This window comes from Nycticebus coucang, unplaced genomic scaffold (genome assembly GCF_027406575.1).
Source record: "Nycticebus coucang isolate mNycCou1 unplaced genomic scaffold, mNycCou1.pri scaffold_44, whole genome shotgun sequence".
In the NCBI taxonomy this organism is placed as follows: domain Eukaryota; kingdom Metazoa; phylum Chordata; class Mammalia; order Primates; family Lorisidae; genus Nycticebus; species Nycticebus coucang.
Genome location: NW_026515578.1, coordinates 173,092 through 192,082, shown reverse-complemented (window position 1 = coordinate 192,082; position 18,991 = coordinate 173,092). Strand labels below are relative to the sequence as shown.

At 37.1% G+C, this 18,991-nt stretch overlaps 2 pseudogenes; both read right to left on the bottom strand.

Annotated features, from left to right (window-relative positions):
• Positions 1-3,139: 3,139 nt before the first annotated feature.
• LOC128579301 (CAP-Gly domain-containing linker protein 1-like) lies at positions 3,140-3,970 on the bottom strand (annotated as a pseudogene).
• Positions 3,971-9,599: 5,629 nt separating this feature from the next.
• Positions 9,600-10,529, bottom strand: LOC128579300 (succinyl-CoA:3-ketoacid coenzyme A transferase 1, mitochondrial-like; annotated as a pseudogene).
• Between the last annotated feature and the right edge of the window lie 8,462 nt (positions 10,530-18,991).

Here is an 18,991-nt window from a genome sequence, read left to right as displayed (position 1 = left end):
ATGCTCCTCAATTTATAAAGGAAAGACTAACTGACATGACTAATTTGATATCTTCCTGCAGTATAATAGTTGGAGATTTTAACACCCCTTTGGCAGTTCTGGATAGACCCTCCACGAAGAAACTAAAGAAGGAAACAATGTACTTAAACTTCACCCTGGGGAAAATTTACAGAACATTTCATGTTAATAAAACTGAATACACATTCTTCTCTTCATCCCATGGATCATCCTCCAAAGTTGATCATATCTTAGGACACAAGTCTAATTGTAACAAATTCAAAAGAATAGAAATGATTCATTGTCTTTCTTGGACTGTGATGACAGAATAAAAATTGAACTCAACAGTAGCAGAAATCTTCATACTCAAACAAAGTCATGGAAAGAATGATAGCTGGATTAAATATGAGATTAAGAAAGAAATCATCAGATTTGGCGATCAAAATAATAATGAAGACAGAAACTGTGGGATACTGCAAAGGCAGTCCTTAGAGGGAAATACATAGTATTAGATACCTTCATCAAGAAAACAGAAAGGGAGCAAGTCAGCAACTTATTAGGAAATCTCAAGAAACTGGAAAAAGAAGAACAATCTAATTACAAACCCACCATATGAAAAGAAATAACCAAAATTAAAGCAGAATTAAATAAAATTGAAAACAAAAGAATCATTCAGTAGATCAGCAAAACAAAAATTTGGTTCTTTGGAAAGGTGAATAAAATCAATAAATCTCTGGCTAGACTAACCAATAAACAGAAAAGTAAAATCTATAATAACTTCTATCAGAAACAAAAAAGGAAATAACAACAGATAACACAGAAATTCAAAAAAAAAATCTTCAATGATTACTGTAATAAAACTCTATTCTCAGAAATATGAAAATGTGGAGGAAATGGACCAATACCTGGAAGTACGCCACCTTCCTAAATTCAACCAGAAAGAATTAGAGATTTCAAATAGACCTATATTCTGCACTGAAATAGCAGCAAGTATATAGACTCTCCAAAAAAAGAAAATCCTGGGACCAGATGATTTCACATCAGAATTCTACCAAATCTTCAAAGAGGAACTAGTACCTACATTACATGATATTCTCTAAAACAAAGTTAAGGAAGGAATCCTCCCCAAACATTCTATGAAGCAAATACCACCCTGATTCCCAAACCAGGAAATGGCCCAACAAAGAAAGATAATTATAGAATAATACCATTAATAAATATTGATGCAAAAATATTCAATAAGATCCTATAAAAAAGAATTCAACAACATATTAAAAAATTATACACTACGTTCAAGTTGGTTTTATTCTAGGGTTACCAGTTTAGCTCAGCATATATAAACCTATAATTATAATATGCCATATAAATAAAATCAAAAACCATATAATTCTATCCATTGATACAGAAAAGGATTTTGATAATATCCTTTCATGATTAGCATACTTAAGAAATAGGCTTAGAGGGGCTATATCTTACACTGATAGAGGACATCTTCAGCAAATGCAAAGCCAATAGTGTATTGAATGGAGTAAAATTGAAAACATTTCCACTCATATCTGGAACTAGACAAGGATGCCCACTGTCACCACTGTTATTCAACACAATACTAGAAGTCCTAGACTTCTCAATCAGGCAAGAGAAGGGGATCAAGGTTATTCAAATAAGGACAGAAGAGGTCAAACTCTCACTTTTTCAGATAATCTTATACCTGGAAAACCCCAGGGACTCAAATATGAAGCACTTAGAAGTGATCAAGGGATATAGCAGTGTCTCGGGATACAAAATCATTACCTGTGAATTAGTAGCTTTTATATATACCTACAATAGTCAAGCCAAAAATATGGTCAAGGACTCTATTCCTTTTACAGTAGTGCCAAAGAAGATGAAATACTTGGAAATATATCTAGCAAAAGATGTGAAACATATCTGTAAAGAGAAGTATGAAACCTTGAGAAAAGAACTAGCCGAAGATGTTAACAAATGGAAAAACATACCATGCCCATGGCTGGGAAGAATCAACATTGTTAAAATTTTCATAATACCCAAAGAAATCTATAGATTCAATGCAATACCCATCAAAGCACCAATGTCAGACCTTTAAGATCTTGAAAAAATAGTACGTCAATTCATATGGAACCAGAAAAACCCTATTAGTAAATAAAATTCTTAGAAACAAAAAGAAATCTGGAGGCATCACGTTGCCAAATTTTAGGTTATACTCCAAGTCTATCGTGATTAAAACAGCGTGGTACTGGCAGAAAAACAGAGATGTAGATATATGGACTAGCATAGAGTATCTATAAAGGAACCCAGACACATTGTCATTTTTCCTTTGATAAGTGACAGATGGTGAAGGATATTCAGTTCTTTCCCACTTCAAAACAACCACAGCTCAACCTCAGAGAGACCCCAGGTGGACAGCCCATGTCTAGAGTTCTCAACAGATTGACCTGGACAGTACAATCGCTGCCTGGTAGGGAGAGATCAAAGGGTCTCTTAATTCCTAGATAGTAGAAATCCACAGACATTTACAGCCAACATACACAAGAGGATGGAGACTGCCCCCTCCTGTGTATGACCAATTCTGAAAAGATCACTAGCCACAGTTAGGACTAAGGCATCAGCACCTCCAGCCTTGTAAGTCTGAACTGGAAATCAGTTCATTTACCCTTCAAAGTCCAAACATGGTGTCAGTGCCCAGCCCTTTAAAGTCCAAACCAGGCATCAATGACTGCACCCTTTGAGAGTCCACACTCCCACAGGCAAAAGTCCCAACCAGGAGTCAGTGGCTTCACACTTGAATGTCCAAATCACGGTCAGCACCCCCACCCATTAAACTTCCAATCTGAAGGTTTTTACTTTGATAATATCCAAGTAATGTATTTTTGGTGTTGCTTCAATTGCCTGGAGGGGTCCCCTCATAAAGGATACTGCCAGGTGAATTTCTTCAAGGGTTTGCCCTGCACTCTCTCAAAGTATCTTTATAGTGTGATGTCTTACGTTTAAATGTTTTACCTAGATTTGTTGATGGCATCAAAAATTAACATATGAGTTCTCCTGAAGTCTGTACACACAATGCTGGTGTTAAATTGCTTAAACACTAACACGCCTGAAAAAGCCAAGTTCTTGACTTGAGGCTTCATCAGGAGGTCTTGTGGTCATTGCAGTTGGCTGCCCAGTGGCCAAACATCTCTCAGATCTCACAGTACGGGCGTTCCTCACTCTGACTGCCATGGTGTGTAGAGTGGGGAGGGTCATCAGACATCTGTGTCTGGGTAGGACAATCCTCTGTGTCATGCAGCTCAAAGCAGTCACAAATGTCACAGAAGAGGCAAGACTTCTTCTTAGACTGTTTCTCCTGGTCATCACTGTCATAATTGTTGAGCTCATCCCCATTCCCATTGAGGGCTGCTTCTGACATCATCTCTACCTTCATCTTGAGATCTTGATTCTTCCTTTGAAGGTCCACTATTACTGAATTTAGGAAATCAATCTGACTCTCCTGGGCTCTTTCATCCTCTTCTGCCTGAGTATCAGTATTACCTGAGGAGCTGTTGAGCTGCCTCTTGTTTTCTTTGAGTTGAAGCTCCAAGTTCTTTACCTTGAGCTCAATCTTCACCTTATCGGGCTCTAGAGACTGAACAACTGAATGCAAGGACTTGGCAGAGGCGTTTTCTCTCCTGAGCACTGTGACCTCATTTCTCAGTTTTTCCAGCTCTGCATCCTTTTCTGTGAGTAAGGCATTAGTTATACTGATGGATTTTTGCAAGGAGGCTTTTTCTTCATCTGCATCTTTTATGTACTTGGATTCTCTTTTTTTCATTTCTAACAACTGATTATTGAACACAGATCTTTCCTCTTCCAGCTTTCGATGACTTGTGACTTCGTCTCTGCTTCTCCCCAGCTCCTCGGCAAGTTTAATGTTCTCTTCTTGCAATGCTGACTTCTGTGTACAGACTTCAGGAGAACTCATATGTTATTTTTTGCTGCCATCAACAAATCTAAGAAAATATTTTGTTCTTCACAAATCACACTTTAGTCTCCCCTTATAAGTTAGATTGATAAATTAAATAATTAGTAGGTGAGTTTTCACCTCTTATTTTGTTTTCTTAAGTTTGAAGACATTGCACCAGATGCCATTACATTCTTTGTCCCTCATAAAAAAAAAATCCCTACCCATACAATACCTTATTTAAAGTAACTAAATTATGCCGTTACTTTTCGTATTTGCACTAAAATGTTTCCAGGCTGCATTTGTATATTTAGGTTTTTGGTTAAGCTTTGACACTGGAATGAGTTGAAAAAATGTGCCATTTTGCATTTTAATCTACTCATTTAAAAGTATTTTATTCAAAGAAATATCTGAGCTTTTTTGCACTACCTGTTATCAGTAGTGCCTTTATTTCAGGCTTGATAATACTTAGGTGTGATTATAAAATCATGAAACAGGTAAAGGGAGGGGGAAGCCCCCAACTGCTGTGGGGACATTTTATAATCTATATGCTGCATCCGCTTTCTATACTGTGTTTTGTTTATTGGTTTTGCATAATTTTAGCTTATAGATATATGTATATATTTTTTTAAAAGCTATATTTTGGGAAAAACCATATACAATGTGTCTTTCTTTTCAGGTATTTACCTTTATGAAAATGAAAACACTTAAAACGATCATCTGAACATAAAAGACTAGTCCAAAAAATAGCATCATAAGGCTTTGCAATTATTTTTTCCTTTTGTTTTCATTTTGTTTCTTTACCAAATTCTAATAACTGGAAGAATTTTCTCCAAAACATTTTTCCTTCTCTAGCAGATATCCCCAGCAATAAATTAATTTAATAATAAGCCAGTATAAAAAACCTAAATTAACCAGTTAATCTATAATCTTCCTTTACAAGTTTAACTGTTTTTACATGAATGTATGATGAGAAATTCAATGTTAATAATTTTGGATTTTCTTATCACAAAAAATAAAATGAAGGACCTCAACCAACAGAACAGTCTGTCAGCCAGTTTGAATCTATTTATCTTCATTTGAATGTCTTTTAGAATATGTAAAAAGTAATAAAATGCATCTTCCATGCTACATGTATAGTAAGAACTTCTATAATTGTATATATGCTTTTGATGTATTTTCCCCTGAAGATTATCAACTGTGTTTGACAAGTGAATATTAAGTTAATCTGTTAACAATTGAAATTTGGGGTTATAAACATAATAGGAGTTGTTTCACAAACAGAAAACATGTAAAACAGTATTGAAATTTGAGAAAAGAAGTGTTCTGTATCTACTTTAATAAACGGTTATGGTAAAAAAAAAATCTTTTACCTAGTAAGATTCAATTTTTGTTAATGGTGAAAGGTGTGGATCCAGTTTCAGTCTTCTACATGTTGCCAGCCAATTACCAGCACCATTTGTTAAATAGGGAATCTTTGCCCCAATTTAAATTTTTGATAAGCTTATCAAAGATCAAATAACAATAGTATCTGGGTTCATTTCTTGGTTCTCTATTCTGTTCTATATAGCTACCTCTCCATTTTTGTGCCAGTACTATGCTGTTTTGATCACTATAGATTTATAGTATAGTCTGAAATATGATAGCATGATTCCTCCTGATTTGTTTTTATTTCTGAATAGTGTCTTGGCTATTAGATTTTTTTTCTGATTCCATATAAAATTAGGTACTATTTTTCCAGATCTTTAACGTATGAAAGTGGTGCTTTAACAGGGATTGCATTAAATTTGTATATTGCTTTGGATAAAATGTACATTTTAACAAAGTTGATTCTTCCAAGCCATGAGCATGGGGTATGTTTTTCCATTTGTTAATGTCTTCAGTTAGTTCTTTTCTCAGAGTTTCATAGTTCTCTTTATAGAGATCTTTCACATCCTTTGTTATGAATTCCCAAATATTTCATCTTTGGCACTACTGTAAAAGGAATAGAGTCCTTGACTGTTTTTTTCAGCTTGACTATTACTGGTATATATAAAAGCTACTGATTTGTGAGCATGGTTTTTGTATCCTGAGACACTTTTATATTCCTTGATCACTTCTAAGAGTTTTGCAGTTGAGTCCCTGGGGTTTTCCAGGTATAAAATCATATTATCTGTGAAGAGTGAAAGTTTGATCTCTGAGCTTCTGCACAGCTATGAACACAGCAAGTAAAGCAAGCAGACAGCCCTCAGAATGAGAGAAGATATTTGCAGGTTATTTTTCTGACAAAGGCTTAATAACCAGAATCCACAAAGAACTTAAAATTATTAAGAAGAAAAGAACAAGTGATCCCATTTCATTGTGGGCAAGAGAATTGAACAGAAGCTTCTCTGAAGAAGACAACCACGTGACCTACAGACACATGAAAATCTGCTCATCATCTTTAATCATCAGAGAAATGAAAATCAAAACCCCTTTGAGATATCATCTAACTCCAGTAAGAGTAGCCCACATCGCAAAATCAACAAACTACACGTTAGTGTGGATGTGGAAAGAAGGGAACACTTCTGCATTGCTGGTGGGAATGGAGGCTAATATGTTACTTTTGGAAAGAAGTTTGGAGAACACTTAAGGAACTAAAAGTAGACCTGCAATTCCATCCTGCAGTTCCTCTACTAGGTATATATCCAAAAGACTAAAAGTAATTTTACAACAAAGATATTTGCATCAGATTGTTTATTGTGGCTCAATTCATAATTGGCAACTCATGGAAGAAGCTCAAGTGCCTTTGAATGGATTAATAAATTGTGGTATCTGTATATCCTGGAATATTATGCAGCCTTTAAAAAGATGGAGACTTTACCCCTTTTATGTTTACATGGATGGAGCTGGAACATATTCTTCTTAGTAAAGTATCTCAAGAATGTAAAAAAAAAGTATCCAATGTACTCAGTACTATTATGAAACCAATTTATAATCACGCACATTTTCATATGAAAGACAAAACAGAAATATAGCCCAGGATGAAGGAGGGGAAGGGAAAGGGTGGTTGGAGGGTGGGAGGGTAAAACAGTGAGACCTCGTCTATCATGCATATTGCAAGGGTACATATCAAACCCATTAAGTGTAGAGTACAAATGTCTTACCATAATAATTAAGTGAAGTGAAGGCTTTGTTAACAAGTTTTATGTAAGGATTCTAAATTGTATATAAAATCAGCACATTATATCCCATTAATGCATTAATGTATACAATTATGATTTAATAAAAATAAAGAAGGGGAAAATTTAAAATAAATAAAGTCCCAATTAGGTAGTAATGGCTCTGTCTTAACAGGGGTCAGTACCTCTGCACCAGAATCAGTGGCTCCACCCTTAAAGTCTGAAAAGAGGTTAGTGCTACTGCCCTCAGTGCAATGTCGCATGCATTTCTTTCTCCCAAATGTCCCTCTCTTCCCATTCCTCTCTGCCTCTACTGAAGTCACTGTTTCCCAGCTTCTATCCATATAATGAATGCCCAGACCACCAAGGGAATGGCCACACACTCTGAGCTCTGCAGGAGGTAGACCTTCAGACTGCCAGACAAGGGGGAAAGCTTGGAATGAAAGTTCAGAATTGCAGGGAGAGTATTTATTTTCATGCTGAGCAGGATAATGCCTAGGCTTATGGGGGGGCCACTCTGGAGGAGGAAGAGGCCCGGTATTTAGCAGCTCTCACTCTCACTCAGGGGGTAAAATGAGAGGTCTTTTGTCCCCTTCTCACTTGCAGAGAAAACAATGCAGCATGTCTCCTGCTTTGGGGAGGAGACTCTTTTTCTCCTGGCAACAGGCTTTCTACCTGGAATTTGTTCATTAGCACCTCTTTCTTGGAATCACAGGTTTACACAGCTGGTATCATGTGTGCTTGTCTATTTTTTTTCCTATCTCAGCTCCCCTCTTTCAGTTTCAGAGGCCAAATCTGTCCAGAATCTCCCCTTCTGGTCAGGAGCCTCTGGGGAAACTTGCCTCTAGTGGGCCATCTTCCTGCCCACCTCTGTCGAGTACTTTTAAGAGAATAAATTCTAAATGGCTGCATAAAGCCTGAAATATTAGAAGAAAACTAATCAGGTACTGCTCGTTAGTATACAGTAAACCTTTCTAGTTTTTAGCCTTCTTCCTCTAGGCTGCCTGGAGCAGATGAAACCTTAAATACAAAGGGTTTAAAATGAAAAACATCCAGCCTGGGACAGGTGTCCATATTTCAGTTTGTGATCTGTTTCACTGCAGGAGTTTTACTGAAAGTGAAAAAGTCATACCTGGTGCTCTTCTGTGTGTCTTCCCGTCAGGCCTTCCTAGAGCCCAGAGTTAGCCCTTTCTTCTTGTCCTCATGGAACACAGCTTGTGTGTGAATCCAGATTTAAGCCTTAAAATAATTATGGTCTTCAGTTGATTGATGCTTTCCTCCAGGAACAAGACATCACTGGGACCAATGAACTTGCATTCTTGGATTGTTTGATGGATTCACAGATAACCTGGGTGATATTACTTTTCAGTAATAATGCAGTTGACACACTGCTTTCCAGTCAGTGGTAAGGTACATTTCTTCATGTTTTTATGTACATTTTCTTTTTCTGAATGCTCTTTGGTGACCACCACTTTGGTTTTGGCACTGGATGCTAAATCCATAGCACCACCATTCCTTTTATCATCTTCCCAGAAATTGTCCAGTTAGCCAGGTCACTTTATCTGGAAACCTGCATTGTTCCTATCATTGTTAGATTGACATTTCCCCCTCTAATCATTGCAAATGATTCATGGCTGGAGAAAAAAGACATGTTAATATGCTGTTTAGGATATTGCATCCTCATTGATAAGTGACATATGTTTGTAATTTCCCCCTTATAATAATATATTTTCTCCAATTTTATTTATTTCTTTTGTAGAGACAGAGTCTCACCTTATCACCCTCGGTAGAGTGCCGTGGCATCACACTGCTCACATACTTCCAAATCCTTGGGCTTAGGCGATTCTCTTGACTCAGCCTCCCAAGTAGGTGGGACTACAGGCGCCCGCCACAACACCCGGCTATTTTTTTGTTGCAGTTTGGCCGGGGCCGGGTTTGAACCCGCCACCCTCGGCATATGGGGCTGGCGCCCTACCCGCTGAGCCACAGGCGCCGCCCTATTTTCTCCAATTTTAATATCAGGTGTACACAGATCAAGTAGAATGATCTTGAAGTATTTTTTCTTTTTCTATCATCTATAAGATTTGGCATGATCTGTTTTTCGAAATTATCTTTTACTTTTATTTATAAATATCAGTTGTCTATTTTTTGAGACTTAAAAAAAATAATAAATTAACTAATGATTCCATCCTGAATCTGAGTCAAAGCATTCTATTATAGACATACTCTTATCCGACAATGTGAATGTTACTTTCTTTGCATTATTATCATTATTGCTTAATATTTTGATGTAGCAATTGTCTGATTTCTTTTCTGAATGTATTTATGTTCATTCATTCTTTACGAGGTTTTTGTTTCTAGTCCTTATCTTAAACATTGTTATTGTTATTAAATTTTAAGCCTTTTTAATTTTGTGAAGGCAAAAAAATGGAAACCTAATAAACACATGTATATTATGTAAAAATAAACAAATAAAAAAAGAATAACAGCTGTTTCCCTGCCTGCATTGATTAGATCTTCATTGGCTTCGCGTTGTATTGGATATGGACAATGCCATCCTCAAACTCAAGAGCTGCCCACTCGATGATACGTTCCCTTATATCATCTCCAGGTTTCCCAAATTTGGCTTTTCCATTTACATCTTTGTGAATTGATAAACACTCAATTATTTTCTCATTGTTTTTTCCCTTTATAAGGTGAGATACCTAAATCTGAGGAATATGAATGTCTTCTGGAGCAAATGTGCCAATATCCACAATTTCTCCAACCTCTACCACTGTTATTGCTGCAGCTTTGCTCATTGGAAAATTGAAATTCCTCCTGATTTTCCTGAAAATTACATTTCCTGCTCATTCTGCCTTCCAGGCTTTCACCAAAGCTAAAGCCCCTGTAATTGCTTCCTCCACAGTAAAGCATTGACCACTGAACTCCCTCACCTCTCTTGACCTGCTGGCAGTGATGATGCTGAAATCTTTTTTGTATTTGATTGGAATCGTCCTTCTTATACCAGGATCCCATACTTTGTGCTGGTGTTAAATACAGAAACCCCAGCCCCACCTGCAGGAATCTTCCCTGCAAGTGCAAGCTGAGGTGTCAGCTCTACTTCTAATTCACCAGATAAGTACTGTCATTCCAATTCTGCGTTTTCTCCCCACTGGAGTAGACCATACATTTTATCTGCTTGTATCGAAGTCCAAAGTTGTCAACCTTTGCATGGTTGCTAACTGCAGCTAGTCCTTTTACTCCAGTAAGGTTCTCTGGAATTCCACACAGACCAAAACCACCAATCAGAACTGTTGCACCATTGGGTTTGTGTTTTACAGCTTCCACTGGAGTACTGGTAGAAAAATTGCAAACACGTCCCTGGGACCAGGCACCCCAGAGGCATGGGAAGAGGCACAGAACCACAGCCCACAGGAGAGTAGTTTGAAGGCAGCCATCTGTGAGCTGGAACACGTCTGAGTATGTCAGTGTGCCTGGCCCAGGTTGCCGCCAAGTCACTGGGAAGGAACCGCCTACCAGGTGCTTGAATGTGCATCCAGTAACATCCTTGAGGCTGCCTGTACAAAGGGCCAGCCACACACTGCCTGCTGCTGGTTTATAAATAAGTGAGGCTGGGAGGGGTCCTCACTGGGGAGTGGAGGCTCTTGTCACAGTGTGGGATGGTTGCAAAGGTTCATGGCCTCATAGTGGCCGGTTACTCTCCTGGATCTTGATGTGTTTGAGGCAGCTGTGCTGAAGTGCCCTTGGCCCTGCAGCCCCTAGGCCAGCCTTTCAGCTTTGATGGGGTGCAAATGGCCATCTTCCACTAGGTCAGCAATGATCCTTGGCCTGGGGTTCGGTGTCCTCCAGGGATGGGGTGGGGGTGTCCTGAGGGGCTTGCTACTTTTCCAAGCCATTGTGCTGTGAATGTGTGAGCTGAGGAGGGAGCATGCTTTTCTTCCCATGCCAGTGCAGCATTTTCAATTCTCAAGTTGACCTAATTTTTATAGACTGGACATGTACCACATGGACATACTGGTACAGTGGGCCAAGTGCCTTATGCTGACCATCTCTATATGCTGCCCAGTTTGCTATAGTCCCTTGGCTGGTCAACTTACAAAGGTTCTATAGTAGTTAAAGTGAACACACTGCCTGAAGGAATTTACATGTTCAAAGCAATCCCTATAAAAATATCAATGTCCTTGTTCATGGAATTAGAAAAAGCAATTCTTAAGTTCATAAGGAACCAAAAAAGACAGAAAAGACAAAGCAATCTTCAACAAAAAGAAAAAAATTTGGAGGCATCACATTGCCTGACTTCAAATTATACTAGAAGGATATAGTGGCCAAAACATTATGGGACAGTGCATATAAAAATAGTCATGTAGATCAATGAAACATCATGGTGAACGCAGAAATTAAGCCACATACAGCTTACTGATCTTTGACAAAATTGACAAGAAGAAACACTAAGGAATATTTGACACTCTTTCAACACATGGTGTAGGAAAATTGAATTCTCATATGGAAAAGAATGAAGTTAGACCTATGTCCCCACCATATACAAAAATAAATGAATTAAACACTTGAATGGGAGACATGAAATTATAAAAATGGGAGAATAAAACCTGGGAAAACTTTTCTGGATGTTAGTCTAGGCAAATAATTCATGATTAAGACCTCAAAAGCACAGGCAATAAACAAAAATTTTAAAGTGAGACTTAATGAAACGATGAAGCTGCACAGCAAAAGAAATGATCAACCTAATTAACAGAAAACCTACAGAATAGAAGAAAACATTTGCAAACTATACATCTGACAGTGAACAAATATCCAGAATATACAAGGAACTCGAACAACTTGACAACAACAGAAAACTGTTACCCCCATTTAAACCCAGCCCTTGCCAAAAACTGCAAAAAAAATTAAAAAATAATAATAATAAATAAAAAAAGACAAAAGATTAACATGCCAGGGAAAATTTAGAGTAAAAAGAACTCTTATACAGCATTGGTGGGAATGAATATTATTGTAACCTTTATGGAAAACAGTATGGAGATTTCACAAGGAACCAAATTAGAACTACTGTATGATATAGCAATCCCACTTTGGGGTTCCTTTGTCTTTTTATTAGATCATAACTGTGTACATTACTGCATTTATGGGGTACAATGTGCTGATTTTATATATCGTTTGGAATATTTACATCAAACTGGTTAACATAGAGTTCACCTCACTTATTTAATTTTTGTGATTAGACATTTATACTTTACTATTATTTGGCATGTACCCTTACAATATGCACAGTATGTGAGGTCCCACCAATTACCTCCTGCCACCTATCCACCCCACCCCCTACCCTCGCCCTCCTCTTCTCTCCTTCTTTCTGGACCACAATTGTATTTTATCTTTTGTATGAAAGTGTGGGTGATTATATATTGATTTCATTATAGTATTGAGTACATTGTTTTTTTTTTTGTTTTGTTTTTTTTTGGTCCATTCTTGAGATATTTTACTGAGAAGAATATGATCCAGATCCATCCCTGTAAACATAAACCTGGTAAAGCCTCCATCTTTTTAATGGCTGCATAATATTCCCTGGTATACATATACCATAATCCACTTTTGGGTGTCTTCCCAAAGAAAAAGAAACCAATACATTAAAAGGACACCTGCACTAATATGTTTATCCAACATATTGCCATTATAGTAGCAAAAATATGGAATCAACTAGAGTGTGCATCAATGGCAGATTGGATAAAGAATATGTGGGGTATATAAACAATGGAATACTATTGAGATGTAAAAAAAAAAAAAATGAAATCATGTCTTTTTCAGCCATATAGATGAAATGCAGGCCATTACCTTAAGTGAAACAACTCAGACACAGAAAGACAAATCCTGTATGTTCTCACTTGTTAAGTGAGAGCTGAATAATACATGTACACAGGAGCAGAGTGTGGAACAATGGATTTTGGAAGGGGGAGGAAGGTGGAGGATAGGAGGTTGCTTAGTGGGTACAATGTGCATTGCTTCAGTGACATGTATATGGAAAGCCCTGACTTCACCACAATGCATTATATCTATGTAACACAATTGTACTTATACCCCATGAATACATACAAATAACAATAAGTGGGAAAGAGTTAAAAATACAGTAAAATTGAAAAAGAAGACATACTGACTTCTTCAGTTCTATACTCACCATAGGTGAGATAGGCCTAAAGCCGTCAGAATCAGTATCCTGAGCAAAATGTCAATTCTAGTATAAATCCAAGGAAAAAAGCCTCAATCGAAGATAAAGAGCTTTATGCAGATCTTTGTATGTTGATTAGTGAGTGCTCTCCTTCTTGCATTTGAAATTAGTATGTTTCCGACAGTGCTTGCCAAGTCCCTTTAGCCAGATGTTATAAATTACCTATATGGCTGCTCCCCTTGTGCTTCCCATTGTGCACACCTCCCTGAAGTGGGGTTTCCTTGTCCTTATTCCCTCAGGCAGGCAATATTCCAGACTTAGGTGCAATAAAATCCTAACCTGAAAGAAGGTCTCACGGGGTTTAAATTTGTCGAGTCTCAAAAATGAGTGTTGTCAGTTGGAAAAAAAAATAGATGAAATAACCATGCGGTTAAACTATGAGTCTCTTACCTGAGAGCATATATATAGACAGAAAATGTGACTACAAGTCAAAAAATATTCAGGTTTGCAATAGATAAGGAAGTCTAGAACTCCAAGCAGTAAGAATAAAATTCTGATCCTCAGATGTTTTCCTCTACTCCAAATCATAATTATAATTCATATTACTATGATGATTTATGTACATACATAATTTCAAATTAGTTATTTGTATAACATGTTTTTCTAGTACATGTACTAGCATGGCCATATTTGTATATTTTTAAAAAATCTTGAGTTATTTCTATTTCCATTTCCTAGATGTTTTGCGGCTTTAGAATCATGCTTCCACTTTTCTTGCACCCTTCAATGAACCTCAAAGTCACTATGTGGGGTACCAAAAAAGATAAAGATATTATTATTGAACTCAAAGATTTTACTGCCCTGAACACATACACCAATGGTTTCACTGATTGTGAATTAAGACTTTCTGAAGACTCCCAATTATTAAAAATAAAACTTTATACCTTGTATTTTTGGCCAGGGCCAGGTTTGAACCCACCACCTCTCGCATACATGGGGGCCGCACCCTACTCCTTTGAGCCACAGGCACTGCCCTCATGCCTTATATCTTTTATCAGATTCCCAATGGTTGGAATTTATTTCCTTCCAACCTCAAATACATGATCTTTTAGTATGATTCCAATTTGCTGGTCATTGTGTACATTCATCTCTCTCATACGAGACCATATGAGTATGTGTATAGACATGGTCTTAATTTCTTTTCACATTACAAACAAAGTAATGGCAGCATACACATCTGCCTTTCAAAATTTCTGAGTAGAAGATGATGGAGGTTGACATATTTGGACATTAGCTCTTTTTTTGTTTCCAGATACAAGGCAAAAATAAAAATGGTTGGCTTTCAAAATGATTTTTGAGCTAGTAACTTGATAATTTAACATGTATTTAACTTAAGTATATCACACACAAGTGTGCATAATTTATAAATATAAAACAGTGAATTTTTAAAAGAAAACATTCATAAAACCCTTTACTATTGTCTCATATGTCTGCATGTGGTCATTATCCCCTTTCTAAACTTTAAAAATTTTACATTACTTCTATTGCCATAAATTATCTTTGCCTATTTTGAAACTTTACATAAGTTGAGTTACAGGAAGTACTCTTTTATATAAGGCCACTTATAATCAACATTCACATTTGTAGAGGTTTTTTTTTTTTTTGTATGTTACATGTAGAAATGGTATATTGATATTTTTACTGTAAAATGGTATTAAAATTTGTTTCTATGATTATACCATGATTTCATTTATCTTTGGCTTTCTCAGTAAGCAGGCTGAGAAATAAAGGCTTCAAATATATATATATACATATACATAATATTTCTTTTACTTTTTAAAGAAAAAACTAAGAATTTTCTATGCAGATCTCAGTTTTCAATGCCTTTATTAAAAGGAATCCACAGACTAAATAAAGAACTTTGATAGCTAACATTTTAAACATTAATAAAGGTTTATTTCTCGTTCTGAAAGAGCAAAATTATTGAGTGAAGTCATCAAATACAGAAGTGAATGTCAATGTAACAATAATTGAATGGAAGTAAATTAAAAATAAAAGGCATTATAAAATTTAAAGACACAACAGAAAACACAAGCTCCTTTCACTTAATTCCATCTCTATCAAAACAAGAAAAAAAGACAACACATCTCAACCAAAGGTGTTGAATTCCAAATGTAGTATTTTCTCTTAATATAAAATGATAATTTGAAGAATTATCCTACACTTCATTCTGCCTCTTGTCTTGGCAACATTTCAGGGTGGAAGAGAAAGACTTCAGTTCTTACAAGGCCAGGCCTGTGCTTGATTCGTCTCTATAACTCCATTATCTACCACAGCGTCTTTGCCAGAGTGTTCAATAAATGCTCTGAGTGAAGAAAAAAAGTGTGTATGTGTGTGGATATACACACACACACACACATATATATACTTACATATTTTTTCCCTATACATGCACATACATACTAGGGAAAACTGCTATAAGTATTTAAGTGTCTACTGTCAGCAATGGATACAAGACAATCTGTTTTTTATATTACTATAAAATTATACTAATTCAGTATTAATCTGAATTTTAGTTATAATCTAATGATAATTTGATATTTCGCTCCATGTGGATCTCATTATAATTTAATAATTTTAGATTTTAAAATGAATGAGAATGCTTTAAGCACCTTTTTTTCTTATTATAGCTACTACCTGATCAGATCTAAAATTATTCTGGCTAGAATACAGTATATATAAACAAACATGTATTTGAGTGAGCCCTACAAACACTCATAGGTAGTTTAAAATTATTAATGGAACAGGCCCATTTAGGATTGGTGGACATAGATAAATTCTAGCACCGTAGTATTTATATTTTGAAGGGAAGAGAATTAGTACTATGTACCAGGCATTCAACACACAAAAATAGAATTGTGTTAGCCTTCGTGTCTCATGTTCCATAATCACTTTACTTATTTACTCTTCTAGACCTATCTAGAAAGCTCAATGTTTTCATGTTTAACTGCCCCTTGAAACCAGCAAAAGCAAAAAGAAAACTTTAAGACCACCAGAAAATCTAAAATACAGTAAATAAGTACTATAGTAATACTCTTCTAATAACATGAGGACTACTAAGATAATTTTCAGATTTAAATGAGAAATTCCATTCTAAAATGAGGAAAGAAAGGGAGAATACAAAAGGCAATTATTAAAAAAACATGAACCTTGATTCAGATATAATTGTTCTTTCAACAAGACCTGGACACTTTAATTTAAAATTAACTAATAAATCTCAAATATGTATTGTTTTTAAGATTATTTTGTTTAAAAATAACACATTGCAGACTTGGTTCCTCCCCCTCTGCTGGAAGCTCCAGTGCTTTGTATTCCTTCATTTTTTTTTTATTAGTATTAGATCATAGCTGTGTACAGTAATACAATCATGGGGCACCATACACTGGTTTTATAAACAGTTCGACTCATTTTCATCACACTGGTTAACATAGATGTTGGCGTGGATGTGGAGAAAAGGGAACACTTCTACACTGCTGGTAGGAATGCAAATTAATACATTCCTTTTGGAAAGATGTTTGGAGAACACTTAGAGATCCAAAAATAGATCTGCCATTCAATCCTATAATTCATCTACTAGGTATATATCCAGAAGACCAAAAATCACATCATAACAAAGATATTTATAATAGAATGTTTACTGCAGCCCAATTCACAATTGTTAAGTCATGGAAAAAGCCCAAGTTCCCATCGATCTACGAATGGATCAATAAATTGTGGTATATGTACACCATGGAATATTATGCAGCTTTAAAGAAAGATGGAGACTTTACCTCTTTCATGTTTACATGGATGGAGCTGGAACATATTCTTCTTAGTAAAGCATCTCAAGAATGGAAGAAAAGGTATCCAATGTACTCTGTATTCCTTTCTATCTAATAAATCCTATCTTAAAACTGAAAAAAGAAATAACACATTTTAGAATTAAAATTCCCATTGTGCTAAAAGGGAGATTGGGAAGGCCCTCAGAGGCCAACTAAGGTCTGTACAACTGGATAGAAGAAGAAATTGGGTTGACTCACCAAGCTCTGTCTCCTTAAGCTGGACCCTGGCTTTGCACAGGCCTGTCCCAGGCACTGTGGGGGAGCTATGCCTCATCATAGGGGTGGAGGCTGAGCAATCAGCAGCCCAGAAACCTTTTTGAAGAATTTTCTGAAAAGGAATCCCAGGAAATGGACCCCTAGAGGTGACGTCACTTCCTAGGCAATAGACCCCAGCAGAACCTGCAACCCTGGGAACCAGAAACTCACATTCCAGAGACAGCTCCCTCCCAGCTCCTTTGGCAGGAGTTATCCAAGGGATGTTACTGCTCTTTCCTGACTGCCCAAAGCCCTGGGCTCAGGAAGCCCTGATGGGAGTCTTTTCTAACACTGAAGGTTGTGGCTCAGCTCTCACCCCTGACATCTCAGGTATTTTGGCAGGAAGGGCCCAAGATAACACAGGATGGCCCAGGGCAGGCCAGGACAGATGAGACCACCTCTCTGTTCTCACCTGGGAAGTCCCATCACATTTTTCTGCGAGAAAAAGTGGCCATAGGGGTAGCTGGTCCTAGGTGTGAATGGGCAGTTGGGGTTAGGGCCCTGGTGGCCCATCATGCTCATGCCCAGTCATGGCTGGCAGGTAGGGGTGCTGGGTGTTGCTCTTCAGCCCTAATGCTCTTCCTGAGCCCTCAAAGTCTTATGTTCCTTCATTCTGGGTTGGAGATCAGTACAGACTCAAGTCTGTCTGTGATCTGCAGAGCAAAGGGTAACATGTGCAGAAGGAGCAGGAATGAAAAAGAAAAAAAAGGGAAGAAGAAGAAGAAAGAAGGAAGAAGGAGAAATACCGGCAGACAGAGCCATCACTGTCATGCCTCCTGGACCAGCTGCAGGTCATCGTGCTTGCACAGCTCCAGGCAGGAGACTGTGCAGGAGCTGACTAGGGGGTCACCATCACCCACAGAATCTCCTTGGGTGAGAGTCAGATACACCACACAGCCACCAGGAGTCAGCTCTGGCTCAGCCTCCTGCCAGATGCTATCCTGGAGATCTTAGTAACTGCAAGGTGTGGGGGAGTGAGGAGAATGTAACTAAATGTGTATTGTTCATTTGCATTCATTTTGAAAGGAAACAAACAACAACAACAACAAAAAAGACACAGGGCAGGAACTACAGGAAAGCCATCTTAGGGGAGGTTTCATTTTATTTTATTTTTTTGTTTTTATTTTTTTATTAAATCATAGCTGTGTACATTAATGTGATCACGGGGCACCATACACTTTTTTCATAGACTGTTTGACATTTTTTCATCACAGTGGTTAACATAGCCTTCCTGGCATTTTCTTAGTTATTGTGCTAAGACATTTACATGCCACATTTACTAAGTTTCACATATACCCTTGTAAGATGCACCGCAGGGAGGTTTCATTTTAAAAATAAAGACATCAAGTTAAAGGGATTGGATGGGAAAGTAGCAGTGAGGGGCTAGGAAAGATGACACAATCAGTAATATTTTCCTACAGAGCAGGAAAGAGGGGAATATAGTTGGACAAAATCAAGGAGACAAGTTTTCAACTTAATCAGATTTGTCCCTTATGGGATTTAATCCAATGATATTTGTTGACTTTGTGACAGTAACTTGAAGCATTTCTTTAAATCACCAGGGTAGTAAGAGGTGAATCCATTTGAA